This window comes from Dermacentor silvarum, chromosome 7 (assembly GCF_013339745.2).
Source record: "Dermacentor silvarum isolate Dsil-2018 chromosome 7, BIME_Dsil_1.4, whole genome shotgun sequence".
NCBI classification, from domain to species: domain Eukaryota; kingdom Metazoa; phylum Arthropoda; class Arachnida; order Ixodida; family Ixodidae; genus Dermacentor; species Dermacentor silvarum.
In genome coordinates, this window is record NC_051160.1 from 90,971,200 (window position 1) to 90,989,004 (window position 17,805).

General features: G+C 46.3%; 1 protein-coding gene and 1 non-coding gene across 2 annotated transcripts in view; both read right to left on the reverse strand.

The window, feature by feature from the left end:
• LOC119458268 (sulfotransferase 1B1-like) overlaps window positions 1-17,805 on the reverse strand; it is a 252,875-nt gene that overhangs the window by 208,829 nt on the left and 26,241 nt on the right. The window lies entirely within an intron of this gene.
• Window positions 15,265-15,336, reverse strand: Trnat-cgu (transfer RNA threonine (anticodon CGU)). Its single transcript has one exon. It is a non-coding gene; the product is annotated as a tRNA-Thr (tRNA).

Consider the following 17,805-nt stretch of genomic DNA (forward strand, 5'->3'; position numbering starts at 1 on the left):
CATAAAAGTAATGACAACGTATATAGTACATATATACACACACGCTCACGTAGTCTTGTATTTGACATTCCGCATTCCATATACGCTGGGTTTTATCTTCCCCTTGTGTGCGTCTTGTGTGCGTCTTCCACGCGATTCCTCTTGTACGTGTTTGGTCCCAGTATAGGCCCGACAAGTACGGGTCTATGTATGGCGCTGATAGATATAGATATCTATCAGCATGGTGCTGAATATGACACGTACATTAGTATTTTCACGTTGTGGATTTCACGTGGGTATGGGTGATCAGTGGCTACTCCTCGTCTTGTGGTCGGCACGCAGTCGTCCGTATAGAGGGTGTCAGACTGACGCGTAGAGTGTTTTGCACCGACGCGCGTGATGTTGGCGCGGACAATGAGTCGTTATCACGCCACACCTGCCGGCCACTGTCAAACGCGTATTCTCTCCCTATGTTGGGAAAGTGTTCAGCACCTGGCCACGGTCGACCCAGTATTGCAGAAACTCCGGGATTGGCCTAGATTTTTTGGCCACCGACGGACGGACAAATAGTTTTCTTGCATTCCGCCCTCATCGTAATGCGGCCCACGAATCAAACCAGTGTCCTCGTGATGAGCACCAGAACGCCAGAGTGACTTGCTCATCGCGGTGGGTGTGGAACATTTAGCGTACAGTGTATAGTTATACTCCATGCAGTTGGACAACAGTCATCAGCCGCTGGAATGGATGCATGCGCCAGCAGATAAACACGACTGCGTGCGTTACCGCTTCGTTGCTCCGCTATTTCCGTGCGTGAAGAGAACGCGAATCGCCAAGAGTATGGTATACAATTATGAATGACACGTTATTGAATGTCAAATCATTATTCAAAGAACAGAAGGTATTCGTGGTCGCCGAAAAAAAAAACGTCTTCAGATTGATTCTGTGAGTCAGATAGTGAAAAAAATAAAATAAAATACGCGTGGTAGCTGGAACATGTAATAAGCGAACCCCTGGTGCACACTCACAAGCGGAGAGCTCATAAGCATAATGCCGGCCCAATTTCGCGCACAATAAGTAACAAACAACGCTGTAAATTAAGTTAGGCGATTCGCTTTGTTTATACCATGAGATAGAAAATACGAAACAAGCCAGTCCAGGAGCGAGGACGCAATAGATACTAAACAAAAGAAGAGATAAGATACGGGATATAACGTATGCGGGAAAATGTGGACGATATGAAAGGCAAGGCTGACCAAGCACCGATAACAAAGGCACGCCGACAATGTACGATAATTATAGGTTATTAACTTCACAGGCGCGGACATGTAGGTCACAACAATATGTTGCACAAATCCGAATGATACATGTTCATAAAAAGTTATTGACGCCATATGACCTCACCCTAAGGTTAGATATAGGGCGGAAACGCAGGAAGTAAATTCGGGAGTGGGTGACTGGAACTTTGTTTGAGAAGCAACCTTCAGTTCTACCGCTTTCGAAACGCACGTGAAACGCGCGAACGCCTTCCTCGGGCAACCGCTTAACAACTGTTGCTTTTAAAAGAAACAATTAACAATAAAATAATACGGGCTCTTTTACCTCTAGCAAACAGGCTTGTTTGTTTTCGTTGAGAAGAATATGCGCATTAGGGTCCCTTACAGTTAACTTTATTCAACTTCAACTTGGATGTGCCGACAGCACCTGGGACACTTATGGCTACAAAAAAGCAATCTCTCGCCGTCTGTGCGTCTATCTGGCCACCTTATAGTACGGAGAGGCAAGTGTTGTGCACAACACAGAGGCACAAGACGACCGGTCGCTGTGAGAGCAAAAAAGTACTTTGACAGTGGGCACAACGAACGAGTGCGCTAAAGGCAGCCACACCGCTATAGACGACTCCCTGTGGTCTATACCGGTCTGCGAGATAGACGGCGATATCGAGGTGTGCCACTTCAATTTTGTGCGCCAATTCCCGTTTCCGGGCTTGCATTTCCATCTTCCTATCTCTTTAAATCCCATTTCTCCTTTCTCCCACGCAGCGTAGCAAACCAGACTTGTTCTGTTTAACCTTCCTGGCCTTTCCTTTGTTTCATCTCTCTCTCTGAACCTCAACGCCTTCAGTTTAACGACAAGCTATACGTACACTCTATCGCGATACTGAAAAATATAGAAATATTATTCTAATCGATAAGACGTGCCCGAAGAGGAGCCTGAGAGCATGTAAATCTTCGTGTGACTCTTTGTTTATAGGGTGCCCCACCTAACTTAGCCAAGCTGTTAAAAAAAAAAGAAAGAAAGAAAGAAAGAAAGGTTAAAAAGCAGAGTGCAATATACGATTTGAAGACCTGGGGTTTTCGGTCGTCAAACTTCTTACAACAGAACCCCGTAGGTCTTATAATTGTACATATTCCACGGTGTTTCTTAAATATTTATCTCTTTTTTTTTTTTTGCGTGGCCGGGACAGCTTGGCCAACGTTAGTTGGGACGCACGTTATAAACATTACAATGCGCACTGCTTTCCGTCTCGTCCAAGATAACTCAGAAGTGCTTACGCTGAACAGTTACGTCAGATTTAATTGCGTATGCACGTGGAACTGTTTGGAAGCATTTTAAACGTGCAGTCTTGCTGCCGACTTCCGCGAAAATATCCTAATTTGACCAAGTCCGTTCCTTCGTCGCGCACGGCGAAAATCACGCTCGAAGTGCGGTTTCAAATACAGCTAGACGACACGAAATTTCAGGATGGAGCCATCAACGTGGCCAATCCACCCCACAACCTGGCTTGAGGACAATATTTTTTTTAAACGTAAGTTTTGTGGCATTACGAGCCAAAATCACGATCTGATTATGAAACATGCCGTAGTGGGCGACTCCGGATTGATTTTCACCACCCATAGGGATCTTTAACATGCACCGAATGATTGGTGCACGAGCATTTGCTGTAAGTTCACTTTCACGCGCTCAGTGTCTATGACATTGCGCCATAGACACTTTAAGCGGCTCAAAGTGGTTTTTACAATAACAAGCACGAGGAGACGGTTGCTAACTTTTCCCACTTATATATACTCTTGTGAGCATCTAATCGTGGTGTTTTAAAAAAAGTTTTCTTTTTTTCGCGGTTGTAACTTACCGAATAGGTAATACGAAGTAACTTTAAAAGCGATTGTGTCCATTGGAGGCATCTTCGGGTCTCAGGACGATATCCGTGTTCTTGTGAGGAGCGCTTTATACGTGGCATAACGTCGGAATGAAATTAACTACATGCTGAAATTTAATTTCATTCTGACCTTATTCCTCGTGGCATACCAAGCAAAAGAAATTAAAAAAAACATGGACACGCGTAGTGAGCTCGTCCGAAACCGCAGCTGACAAGGCTGACAGCCGACTGCTGGTGAATGCGCGAAATCAATAGAAGTATAGAGCCTGAAATTCAATTGCTGTCCAAAAAAAAATTCCATTATATGAACTGCCGAGGCACGCCTGATGACCTAAAATAAACTGCAATCAGCCCGAAGCCTGCTGTACATGACCGCAGACGAATCCACTCTTGCGAATTCCCACGGCCACAGCGCGCCAGTGAATGGTTCGCTTGCTGATGTCCCAACTAGGGTTGCCAACTCTTGCTTTGCGGAAAGCTGAGAAGAGCGTCGGAGGAGCAGAAGCGAATGTCTGCGAGAGGAATGTGGTGATGAAAGACGAAGGCACACATTTATTTGCCGGGCATGTTTGTACGAACAAACTAGAAGCTACAGGTGTTTCAGTGTGCGAGGATAAGGCTATAGGGTAGGTATTTCCTCCCTTTCACTAGGTGGTCGCTCTTTTAAATGTGTGAGCATTTCTATGCCTACCCAATGACCAAACCCGTCCGTCCGTCAGGTAAGACGATCGCTTTCAAGTTAGGGCTCACAGCAGCGAGCGAATTGACCTTCGTGCTGCCTCTCGCTTCTTGCGTCTCCATCGCAGATCGCTTTCAGAGATAGCGCCCGCGCGGCCGCGTCACTACGCAGCTGCCACCGGAGTACGGTTGATCACGGTTCGACGCAGGATGGATAAGGCGCTCAAGAGCAATAGCGGCTTATATTGATGGGAACGTCATCAGCGCACCTGGCGCCGCCCACCTGTGGTAGTTTGCTTGCGTCAATTCACCCTCCGCCGCCATCCGCAGCAGTCCGTGTCGCCGCTGCGCTGTCGTTTATACTGGCCGGACCAAGTGTCGTAAGACTGATGACACCGGGCTGCGTGGAGATGAGCAAGTGGCGGAAATGCTTACGCATACTTAGACAAATCCCAGAGGAATTTCGGCGTGGATATTTTTTGAAGCTTCCACATTTTAGTCCCGTTTTTGAAGCTGAGCTTCTGGCCATGATTCTCAGGTCTCGCTAACTCCCTCTGAATAATTTCGCTGCTGCTATTATCGCAAATTGCCTTTACGTCTTTTTTTTTCTCTTAGATAGCTTCGATAATTTCACCAGTCTTTAAAGTAATCCTACCATTAGTTCCAGCGGCGCACCGATGGGAGGAGGGGGGGGGGGGGGTCGGGTGTTGTAACCCCCCCCCCCCCCCACACGCGCCCAGCCCCACCAGTCCAACGTGTACCTTCACTGCTCTGTTCCCATTGTCATTACAATTCAGGAGAAACAAAAACACTCTATCCCTGTCTTGTATTTATTCATTCACTCTTAAATTACTTCGAGTAAAACGCTGAAGAAATAAACATCGTCATCATCCTTGGTGTCATTCTTATAATTATTATGCATTTTATTTGCTCCTGCATTCATCTGGCTAAAGCATAGAAATTGCATATTATGCAAAGTGCTTGCTCCTCCCCCCCCCACCCCCCGAAAAATGCAAACCCCCCTGGCAGAGATCCTGGGTGCGCTACTGATTAGTTCCCGCATCGCTAAATCTTATTATAATATTACATGACTAGGTCCCTGTGACTTACATTTAAACAGGAGGGTTGATTCGTTAGCTTGAGCATCCCTGAATGGACCAATTGTTTTGATTCTCCAAGTATCGGCGCACATCACAGCAATTAGGTATTGTAAATTTTCAATGCGCAGAAATCCCATCAAATCATCAATAACATTCTTGACACAATTGCAAGACCTCAGGTTTTCGTGGAAAATCACTAGGTTATACAAGTGATTACCAGGTTACGTTTCCGTATTGCCCCGCTAAACCTATATTTACACAGATCTGGTTTGGTGATATCGCACCTACGCAAGTTCAGCCAACAAAGAAAATATATTGATGATTATTTTTGTTATTATATCACTGGTTTACAACACACAAAAAGATTTCTTCAAAAGCTCAATGAACTTGCCTTGAATTTAAGTCCTGGAGCATTTATTTTGCGGGCCTCGGCACTGGGCTCAGACACAAGGTTGTGTGTGGCGCCGTGCGTGATTTCATTCGAGTAACAAAACGTATGCCATTGTATTTCTTACTTTTCTTATAATTTTTTTTCTTTTCTAAATTGCTTCCGTTCTAAACTGCTCAATGAATCTTTTTAGTTCGTATAAAATATCATCGCCCGTTCATCTGGTCTCAATTTTAAATTGCACACTACTCATTCATTCGAAGTTTACTTTCTCAAGTTTATTTTTTCTGAAGTTATTAACTGCGCGTGGCCACCACCCGAGTCTTGGACAATGCAACATTATGAGTGTACGTACCATGTTTTAAATGCGCATCATTATCATCATCGTCATCATCATCTTTTTGGGCACTTTCAATCTGCCTTAGGTGAAATTAACTTCGCTTTCCTGTTAATATTGCCCGTAATAAAACGCGCTATTCAACTTTAGAATGGAAGATGGTAATTTTTCAGATTTTATAGATATTCAACACGAACATAAGTTCCTTTCAAAAGCTTTACAGTCTGATTTCAACTGTCTGCGTATACGAGTGCCTTTCGTTGAAGAAAATAGCCTTTCCGATAGAACGTTGCAAGAGAAAAAAATTTGATAGGGTTAAGGAAGTTTTGGCTGTTACAAGTCGCTCGCGCTTCAATATGCACCTGCGAAATGGACTGCGCTTCGAGGAGAAAACCTCCAGTGGGCGACAACCGAAATGAGGTCTACAACATTGTGCTGCAGCCACGTGACGCTATAGTTTTCGGCCGCCATTGTGAAGCCGCCATAAACGCGGGCCAGCTCGGTAGCCGGTCGCCTCCCACTACAGTACACTGTACCTCCCACCGTACGTGTTCTTGTGTTTTTGCTCCAGCGTTCGGTCAGTGAAATGCCCGGAACGCGGGACGCGCGCAAGGGCATCGCCCCACGAGTTGTCACTCGCCAGTGAACAGCATATCCAGATTTTCAACACCCAGATGCGCGTGTGTGTTCGTGCTATTGTAATTGTGCATATCACTAATATTTCTTCGACATCCTTGTGCAATGAAAATCTCGCAGATATCGGTATCGTCAAAAATGAATTAATCTTGTCTTTACCTAATACACGTTCTGAGCGTATAAACCGAGACAACGGGGGCGGTGAAGACGGCAAAAAGAAAAGCGTAACGCGCCCTCATGATGCAGGCAAATTAAGAACATTTTACTTTACTTCAACGTTTCGGACGTGCCAACAAGATATCGGCACATTCACATGCCATACTTACACGGTATTTCTTCCCCCCTTTTCGAAGAGCACATACTGACAGCGCATAAACCACGTCGTAATAATCACGTGCGCTATACTCGATGTCACCTCACGCGTAGCATAAACAGCGACCGCGTCCCTGGCTTTCTATTTATCTCAAGTCTGAGCCAACGCTATACAGAGCCGACGCTTTTCCTCCATTACGACGATTGCGAAAATAACCGCCGCTGCAGCCAGTGGAGTTTGCAAGGCACGCGGCGGTAACCAACAGCAGCTGGCATGCCGGTCTGTTTACTTCCGCTCGTTTCGCGTACCGCGCTAACCCCGCGCGTAATCTTTGTCGTTCGTATACGCGGGAACCAATAAAGCGACGGCATGCCGCCTCGTGATGGTTGCATCATTGCACTTTACGACCGCCATATCCGCGAGTACTGGAATCAGGCTTGGAGGCCTGGGGACAGCTGGCAAAGCAAAACGAAATCACGTCACATTCCACGAAGCAAACTGGCAATAGACAGTTTTCGCAGGGCGTTGCATGCTTACGCTGCGCTCCGCTCACAGTGCACGCGCGCCGGCGGCTGCATGAACTGCGGTCAATTCGCGTATTAACGCGACAGCATTAAGGGCCCTGTGTGTCGCAGAAAATCCGGCGTCGGTGTCGGCGTAAGCGCCAGCGTCCGCGGCGGAGAAAATCATCCCGAACCACCCCGACCACGCAGGCCCTCCGCGTGGCGTTAGGGAACAAAATTCGTCAAAAAAATGGTAAAGTGAGACTTAACTACAACCTACAGACATGATATCGTTGGATTGTAATTTGAATGTAGGAGAAAACATAATTCTGTTACGAGGAAACTCACACACAACCCCCTTTTCCAGCATTTCTACCACACCAACAGCGGCGCACCCGGGTAGGTTACTTGCGTAAACACCATCCGGATGGCGCTCGCCTCCTCGGCAGCGTTAGGAGTTGCATGTAGGCTCCCTACGGCAGCGTAAAACGGTAGCAGCGCGCAGAGGCGAAGGTGGAGAAAAATGAAAGCTGCAGTTGCCGGTAATCCCGACAACCATTCAGGGATCGTTGAATGCTATCGCGTTCCACTCTTAAAGTCAAAGCTTAAACGTCCTCCAAATTTTTTAACAAGCGCGTCTCCCACTGACGCCAGCGACCCGCACTCAGCTTGACTATAAAATGGACGCACTCTCACGCTCCGCTCAATCGACTTCATTGAGGAACGGGGGCAGCTTCTACGAGGGTCCTTCAGTACTTTTCATAGAAGGACCCTGGTTCTACGTTCCGCTCACGGTACGAGCGTTGTGCGAACACGCATTGGTGTTCCCCATAGCGTTCCGTTGACTGGCTGCGTGATGTTTAGATAAACTGGTCTGAGCGTGGGGGCCGATGAAGCTCTGCTAAAACTGGTCTAATATGTTAACGTTCGGGAGCGGCATAGGTCGAGTGACGACGACCGCTTCTGTCCTTGATGGTGTCTATACTTCACCTGGTCAACTGCGTGCAATGCAGCGGAAGCTACGGGTCGCTACAGCCTAAAAAAAGAAAAAAAAAAAAGAAAACCGGTAAAAGGGCTCCTCCGGTGAGACGGACTCTGATAGCCCACTATACACAATGCCGACTGAGCGTCACGGAAGGATTACTGAAACTAATCCTTCCGTGGATTACTTCCACTAAATCAGAGTTGGTTAGACGAAGTGTGGAGTGTCGGAATATCTGGAGTAGCGCAGGTTTTATTGGCATTACAGTGGCTGTGAGCGTGCGAAATGGTGTCAAGTAAAGATATATCGATTACTTGTCTAACGCATACGAAAGCAAATATACAATGAGAGTCACTTCATCGAGAATCCAGGTTTATTGCAATTAATCTTGCTGATGGCAAAACCAAGCATTACACAACCTTCCGCTTGGTCACATACCAGCTATGATGTACTAAATACCCGGACTGCTGCTGACTCACGCGGACAGCTCATGCTTCCAGCAACGACAAGTAGGCAGCAACCCCGCGTTCGCAATAATCCTGCGTCCTTTACGGCGTTATCCGCCGCCGTGCCCATAAACATATCTATGGCATGGCCTTTGCGCTGTATTCATTTTAACTGCGACTGCAGCTATAAGTCTGTGTACACTTGACACCGTCTCCGCGCACAGTGTATTGCAGCGAATGGTATAAATGTCGCATCAGCCAGTCAATACGATAAATGGAAGGATGGCTCGGTAACTGTTTGCCACTAATCGTTACGTGAGCAACTCCGGTTCAGCGGAGACATCTATTGAAGACAGGACGGAACGAGCAACTCATCATTGACATAACCCTGTTGATGTGGACATGAAAGGACCTGAAAGGAGCCACGTCACAGTGCTCCAGTGGATACCCAGCCGTTGTGGAATCGTAGGTAATGAGTCAGCATGCAGATACAGAAACAATGCTTGCGAACATAATGTAAAATAATTTATAACCTTAAAGTGAAGAAGTGTTTAAATCGGTCTATACCTCGCATCATTATACCCAAGGGTGTAATGGTTTGAGTGATACATCGGTTTGCACACTTATTCCCTTTTAAGGTTGTAAATTATTTCACAGTGTACCGATGCAAACTCAGTGATCATTGCCTTCTCCAGAAACGACGTTACAGAACTGCTCTCTTCTGCAATACGGAGAGAGCCTGCAGTTTGCACTGGGCTAATCTCAACTCTCGACAGGATCGCCTTTCTTATACGCTAGACCCAGACTTAACATTCAGGATTTCACCTAAATGAAGCGAAGCCATACGACATTACTACACAAATTGACGTCTGGGGTAGCGTTTACACGACGTTACCCTTCATCGGACAGGACTACAAGGTGACTCAAACTGTGATGAATGTAACACTCTTCACAGGCAATATCAAAGATCCTCTTTAACTACCCTGGTTACAACAACGACAGACGCTTAACGCCACATTGCCTGGTTTGGACGACATACCCCTTTCGGAGCGGAATATCCTAGGGCCATGGAACCGCAACATTCTATGAAACGTAACGTTATAGGAGAGATTGGCACCTTTCGGTGGCACCGGCCGCTCGACGTCCATGAGAAATAAATTGAAAACATAAACTGCACCGGAAAACATTTATTACTGTGAATGAGCACTAACAGATATAAAGTTCTGCTACATGCAGTACGTGTACACGCACAACAAACATGCGCAACCATGCACACCACTTGTATGAACATACAAAGTTGAATAAATAACAACATAAATAAATAAATAAAAATAAATAAATAAATAAATAAACTATTTCTTGAAAGTACTTGAGCTTGTCCGGGAAAACACACAATTCGCAGTTTTTCAGACGAGGAGACCATAACTACCGAACATACCACGTAACTAAGTATAAATTCTGGGTCTTTGCTTCCCAGAACCACGATCTGATTATGAGGCACGTCGTATTGAGGGACACCGGCTTAATTTTGGAGCGATCTCCATTTACCCTGGTCTTGCACCAGCTGACTCCATCTTTGCATGCAACACAAATACATAACTACAAAACATCATTTAACTACCTTGAAATTTCATGACGCACGTATCATCAGCAGTATTGACACTTGTGTACTAGAGGACCCCCCCCCCCCCCCCCCCCCTACTGATATTTGTAGTAAACCAAAAATGTTCATACGTTCTAGGGAAACGTTTAAAGCAGGACGTGCTTTTCTCTGCAACCCCGCTGTTGGTCACTGGCTGAGCATATTTTTGGTCCTGTGTGTCCAGCTTTCTTGTTTTGACAGAACCATGTCAATTAGCCGGTTTTATCAAGACTCTACTCCTCCTTGAGCGCTTTTCACAAACCACCAACTCCTTCTTGCAGCAGTTAATTTCCCGTCGCGCAGCCGGAAGCAATTGCCGCGGTAGGAGTCCAATAGAGTTGCTCGCACGGCGCGCTGGAAGCCTTGAGTCTGTGATTCCCGCAAGGACATCATCGCTGGTGACGTCACCTCCCGATATATGTGTCATATGCGCGCGCACGGCCAAGGACTGCCTCGGTGCCCCACATCCAGCGCATGCTGCGCGTATAGGTCACCGTGACAGATAAAAAGAAAAAGAAAATACACGTGCGCTCGCCACGCTTCTTTATGGCGAGCAGATGCTACACAATGACGAACAGATGTGCTCGAAACCACAGGGTTTCCCGAGAAAATTACTAGAGGCGCTGCGATCGCTCAATACCACGGTAATGTTCCAGGAGGTTTAAAAAAAAAAGTGGCAATTTCGCCCGAAAGGCGAAGCATCGACTGCGATAGCAAATTAGTAGAGAGCTATACGAAGCGAGGATATAGTAGTTTAATGGGCGCTCTAAAGTTGTTAACATTTGCTTACTAACTAAATAGAGAAGCACGGTGTCACGCACGCACAGGTAGTCATTAACGCATTTCGCTCGATGACCGCGGAAGCTCGCTGTAAAAACGCCGGAGTGAGAAAGCGCGCCAGCCGCAGCGGGCAAATTGACTTTCGCGCTGTCTCTCGTCTCGCTTCAACGCGAACTAAACGTCGAAAGCAGAGTGCATACGAAGCTACCTGCACTCGGCGCATGCACTTTGTCCCCATCGCAGATCGCTTTCAAGATACGGCACCCGCGCGGCCGCGCTGTGAGCAGCAGCCGACAGAGCACAACGCACCCCTCTCCCTCTTCGTCGCCTCGACCCCGTGCCGGCCTGCTTTCCTCCATCGCGTGCGCTACAGTGAGCCGCGATTGCCGGCTCACCCTCGTACGCTTTTACTCGCACACAGCGTACAGCGAGCGGCGACGACTTTACCAGCCGTTGTACTTTATACGGACCCTCACGGCTACGGCGACAGCGACGGCATCAATGCGCTTGGAGTGTCCATATAATTGCTATCGCAATAAAAGATTGCTGGAGTCGAAGCTCCCGTAGCTTCTTACCAGGAGAGGTGAAACCAACGCTCGCCCCTCCAACTCTGAAATAGAGCCTTGTCGGGTGATGTCCGCTTATAGATCAAGTGCTTTGGCCATGTTATTGTAAATGCTAGGTCAATTAGAAAATAAAGGTCGTTTGTTCCCAACGAAAATAGTAGCTTAATTCATCTGAGTAGTGATGACGTTATCTACAATAAAATTTGCCAGGATGCTCAGCCTTCGCACTAAAGCCTGTAATACAGAGTTACACGTAGATAAGTATCCGTCTGGTGAAATAAGCCATTATTAACTCGTGGTAAGTGCGAGAAAAGCGCTCCTTCACCGTAACTAATGGTTTACAGTGCCACTCCTAACATGACTGCGGGTAACGAGGAATTTGTCTAGTCTGCGTGCTTGCGGTTTCAGGCGTGCTTGCGGTTTCAGGCGTTCTGGCGGTACTATTTATTGCGCTTTATGTTCCCGAGCAATCACGTAGTTTTATAAACACACGAAAACCACAAGTGCCTGTGAACACGCGTGATCAAAGCAAATTCTTGTATTTATATTGAACCATTCTGTCGAAAATGAGAAAGAAAATTGTAACGTCACAAGGGTGTTTGAAGCCATAAGAACGAAGTCTAGGGAAATCCATGCGCTACCCGCGATTCCCGCGCTTGCTGCAGACCATCTCGATTACACTAGCGGCAAATTTCTTTCTAGTAATTTTTTAAGGATCGTGAGCGACGGATCCTGGCATTGTTTACGAGATCGGGTGCCGCGCAACAATTATTGAATTTAACGGGCGCTTTAACTTCCCAACGCCTAAGAATGCCCTAGTGTGCGGAGAAATGCATTGGCTTTCCAGTTACTTTCGTGCTTCAATGTGTAAAACAACGTTTTGTTGAGAAAGTAACTGGAACGTACGCCAATGCATTTCTCCGCAAAGTTCGGGAATTAATATCTCGAAACTGGTGCAATTATCCTGACAATGCGTTCCAAGTGGATCCGCCTTGGGAACTCCACGGCTAGAATTTGTAAATTGCAATATGGGCCATAAGGTAATTAGTTAAAAACTTAATTATTGAAATTCTGTTATTTAGGCCTAGTCATTTATGCATTTGAATTATTTATGCAAGTAATGTCCGCCTCACCGAGTAGACCAGCTGATGAACTAGCATTGTGCTATCTGCCACAGGCAATCTTTGAAACATATTTTGAAAGTGTTCGTTGAAACACTGTATATTATATATATATATATATATATATATATATATATATATATATATATATATATATCTGTATGTGTGTGTATGTGTGTGTGTATGTGTGTATATGTGTGTGTATGTGTGTATGTGTGTGTGTGTGTGTGTATGTGTGTGGTATGTGTGTGTATGTGTGTGTGTGTAGTGTGTGTGTATGTGTATGTGTTGTGTGTGTATGTGTATGTGTGTTGTGTGTGTGTGTGTGTGTGTGTGTGTGTGTGTGTGTGTGTGTGTGTGTGTGTGTGTGTGTGTGTGTGTGTGGTGTGTGTGTGTGTGTGTGTGTGTGTGTGTGTGTGTTGTGTGTGTGTGTGTGTGTGTGTGTGTGTGTGTGTGTGTGTGTGTGTGTGTGTGTGTGTGTGTGTGTGTGTGTGTGTGTGTGTGTGTGTGTGTGGTGTGTGTGTGTGTGTGGTGTGTGTGTGTGTGTGTGGTTGTGTGTGTGTGTGTGTGTGTGTGGTGTGTGTGTGTGTGTGTGTGTGTGTGTGTGTGTGTGTGTGTGTGTGTGTGTGTGTGTGTGTGTGTGTGTGTGTGTGTGTGTGTGTGTGTGGTGTGTGTGTGTGTGTGTGTGTGTGTGTGTGTGTGTGTGTGTGTGTGTGTGTGTGTGTGTGTGTTGCGTGTGTGGTGTGTGTGTGTGTGTGTGTGTGTGTGTGTGTGTGTGTGTGTGTGTGTGGGGTGTGTGTGTGTGTGTGTGACGCGAGCAGGAGGTTGCGGACGTAGAACAACATGGTCGCCCGAACACTGCCTTGATTCGTCATCTTCCTCTGCTCCCATGCACGGACCATCTGTGCACCGTTACACGTTCCCCCTCCCCCCAAGAGAGCGCGAGCAAGAAACATCTGCGGAAGCAAGAGGACGCTGGTAAACGAAGTCAAAAAATGCGCAGTAAGTTCGATGTCTCAAGATGACTCTGTAAGCCTTGGCAACTTCACAGAAAAGTTTCTCTGTCCGGTGACGTCTAGCATAGCTCTGGTGGACGAGCCTGACTGTTGCGCTCCGGACGATATACGCATGCCCAAATGAGGAACGGTTTGAACACATGGCAGCCGTGGGAACTCAGTTGTCGTTGCCACGGTGTCTCCTGGTCGACCGTTCGGTGGACTGTGTCGTTGCGGTGATATCTCTGTTGGTCCGGTATGCCAGGAAAGCGCCCGTGTCCTTTTCGTCGTTGTGCAGAGCGTTGTCGCAGGAATCCTTGGAGTGAGGGCAATACTGATAGATGGCGCTGAACATGCATTTGGCGACGTTCCTTTCTTACAAAACCCCGTATTCCTTGAGTTCGCCTTGGATTGAGTAGACTTTGGCGTTGATGTCTTTCTTGTTGTCGCACCTGTGGAAATTTCGGTGAGGGTCTTCGTCGCCTTCTGTTTCGAAGTCGTGGTTGCTGCCGTTCTTGGAGTTGTTGATGCCGATGATGTTGTTGCGACATTTGTTGAGGTAGCGCTTCTATGGAAATATGCCTTTGATTTCTTTCGCAAAACAAAGTGGGGATCACTTGGTAGCTGGTACACTTCTCCTTTTTGTGGGGCTTGTCTGGTGGCAAGGGCGGTTTGCCAGGATTCTCAGAAGACCCTTTTGAGGCTGCTTGGATTTCATTCAGAATGGACGCTTCTGTAATTTGACAGTGCATGATTCTGCTTGGCGCGTGCGAATCTTCTGAAGTGGCAGCGGTTTGCTGAGGTATAGTATGCTGAAGAAAGCTTGAAAGTCGCGAAGCAGCTTGATCTTTAGATTTAAGTGACTCCAAATTGTCTTCGCCTTGAAAGGTACATGCATTGGTGCTGATGCTTGTATTCTGATTTCGTCTTGGCAGTAGGCAAGTTGGCTTCATTTCCCCAGAAGAACTGATTGCTGCTGTATCTTCTCGATTCGTTTTGTTGACACAGAAGTTTGCGTTCATGCAGTTTCGAATTCCTGGCGATTGATCGCTGGAGGATGTCGCAGCGGATGTGGCTTGACCATGTTCTTCCAGAGAAGGGTCGTCTGTCTGAGATGTCGTGACATCGTGCTCAATCGTGTAAGGCAAGCGCTGCTGAGAAGAGTCGTGTGACTTGAAAGTGCGTAGTGGCTCGCGCATTCGATATGAGTGATGGAATGCATCAGAATCTTCAATGGCGGCATGAGCACTGCAGCGTGCTGAAGGCGTACGTATGGTTGTATGATGTGGCGTTTTCAAACCTGGTTCAGAGTTGGGTTTCGAAGCAACGAATTTGCGCGCATTTCGCTTAGTGCTCAATGGCTTTTCGTTTACTGGGAATGTCAAGTTGATGCTATGCGGGCGATTGCGTGTCCTCTTCGCGGGAGAATCACGACAAGGAAAACTCGCCGACCATCTTCTCATATGAGCCTGTTCATTAGTGCAACGTTGTGAGTGTGCGTAACTGCATTCAAATTCCTGCTGCTGGTGAATGATGCAGGGCTCTTCATCGGGGGAACATAGGGGGAAATTACTTGTACTTACTAATTGAATTAAAGAAATGATAAATTACTGGAAAATTAAAACGGATGAAAAAACGACTTTCCGCAGGTGGGGAACGAACCCACGTCTTCGCATTACGCGTGCGATGCTCTCACCATTGAGCTACCGCGGAGCCGTTTTGCGGAGCTACCGCGGAGCCGTAAGTACAAGTAATTTCCCCTATGTTGTCCTTGGTGTCATTGTTTGTTGGCTTCTTATGATATGATTAATAAAATCGATCCCCTCGGTTCCCTTTCTTCTTCCTCATTACTTAACGAGGGCTCGAATCCGGCAACAATGATGCCTTCAGGTAGCATATGTGGGTTTATTGACGAGTTGCCATCACCCAAAAAGATCATGTGCTTGTGACGCCTGTGGCAGAAATGATCTTCCATATCCGCCCCTAGGTTTGTGGTTGGTGGCGCTGGCTAACACTCCCAGGGTTAGTTCTAGTTGTAAAACATAAATACCCCAGAAAGTGGATGGGAAAACGGCTCCGCGGTAGCTTAATGGTGAGAGCATCCCACGCGTAATGCGAAGACGTGGGTTCGTTCCCCACCTGCGGACAGTTGTTTTTTCATCCGTTTTCATTTTCCATTAATTTATAATTTCGTTAATTCAATTAGTAATTACGAGTAATTTCCCCTATGTTGTCCTTGGTGTCATTGTTTGTTGGCTTCTTATGATATGATTAATAAAAATTGGGCCCCTCGGTTCCCTTTCTTCTTGTTTATATATATAATAGGTCTGATTTTATATAAAGGCGCGAGAGAAGCTTGCGCAGAACATTTGCCGCATGCACTGATACAAACAGTTTTTATGACTCGTAGAAAGAACCCTTCGGAAAGCAGTAAGGGCAAGGGTGCGGGCTATTTCTACACGCTGTGAAAGCTTCCGGCTTGCCAGCACAGTGTCTAGCTGTTGTTACGAAGATTTTCGCCGATGTTGTTGGAGAGGTGCATGTGTTATCGTTCGTAGCTGCAGTTATACGCGGACATACTTTTATGAGGTATTACTCGCCAATGAACGACCATAAATGTTTTCTTCTTTGTAGCTGAACGCTTCAAACAGGCACTGCATGTCCATAGGTGCACTACTTTTTTGTGGTATCACCCGCCACCATGTCGAAGTAAAGCTTTATATTCCCGAATAAGGATCTGGGCGAATTGGTGGATGTATACATGACTGAAAAGCATCGCAAAGCACAAAGTGGGGGATGAATTGGTATGAGGGCGAATCTTCCTGAAACCGCTTTTACGTTGTATTTTGCATTGCGATCATTAAGCAAAATTAAATCGGAAACGATTGTGTCAAATGTTTATCCCAGATATGAAGCTGCAGATGGCTGCGCATGTGTACATTATTGGTTTAGTGATATTCTTGCCGAGAGCTCCTGAGGGAAATAACACCAATTTGACTTCAGTCGTTGAGTCCTTGCAGATGACGAAAAACAACAGTGAAGTGCGTTTCGAAAGAGAAAAAAAAAAGTGAAATAACAGGATGCAGCGTCAAGACGTAAACCGGCCACACGATGCTATATACATATCTGTCTGTGTTGTAGGCAAATAAAAGTGGTTTTATGATATTGCAAGATGGAGATGCTTACTTTGTTCACGTAAACGGATACGCGGCTTTCAGCATAAAATCGGGGCATTTACACGATGTTTTTTTTTTTTTCTTTCACGAAATCAATGCAGTTCCTGCACATTGCGTCAGCCCAGGAAATCTCAGCGGAGCAGAGCGTAACCAACGCTTAGATAAAACTGTCTAATATTGAACTTTCGCATCCCTTATCACCGATGGCATGATAGATCAGCAGCAGTTTTCTGATCGATAAAGAAAAAAAATGGACGGATCCCGCGCATACGCGGGGATCAGTGATAAGCGAAGCATTCTTTGTTGTTTACCGACATGTCATCGCTGCAATTCTCCTTCCACCCTTTTATTTAACTGAACGCTTCTGGCTCAATTAATGCTGGGGTAAAATTTCTTGTTCTTGTTCCTTATAGTGAAATGGCGCAACCCACTCTGGGGGATCGGCCATGAATCGGGCTGTAAAAAAACTGTTATCAATTGGTTTTAGTTTTAGGAAAATAAGACGAAGTGAAATAAGTATCTTGTCAATGTGGAGGAAAATGTCGATTCTTACAGATATGAATGATCAAACATATTTCGTTCGCCCAACTTTTTTCTTCACACTCGGCTGCTTCGGTTCCCCACTTTATCTCCGTAGATCCACGCTACTCGCTCAACGTACGCTCTAAATTTGTAACCTTCCTTTTTTCACACTCTGATTTTGTTGCACATTTTTTTTCAACTTCTTGTCCCTTGACTCTACTTGTCTTTTCGGGCAACTAGATGGTGGCCCATGTCCAGTTGCACATAACCAGAGGCCTAAGTTGTCTATTCGGGCACTGTTGCGTCTCAAAACGGCAAGGGCATTCTTTGCGGGCTTCCCGCCAAGTGACCACTTCCCCAGTGACCGCCTAGATGACCACGGAGCCCGGCGTGACTTTGGACGTGTAAACAAAGGAGCTGTCTTCGAGGCGACAGTAACCGCCGCATTCTGTGGAAGCGGTAACGACCGCCAAAGCCAGGCTCC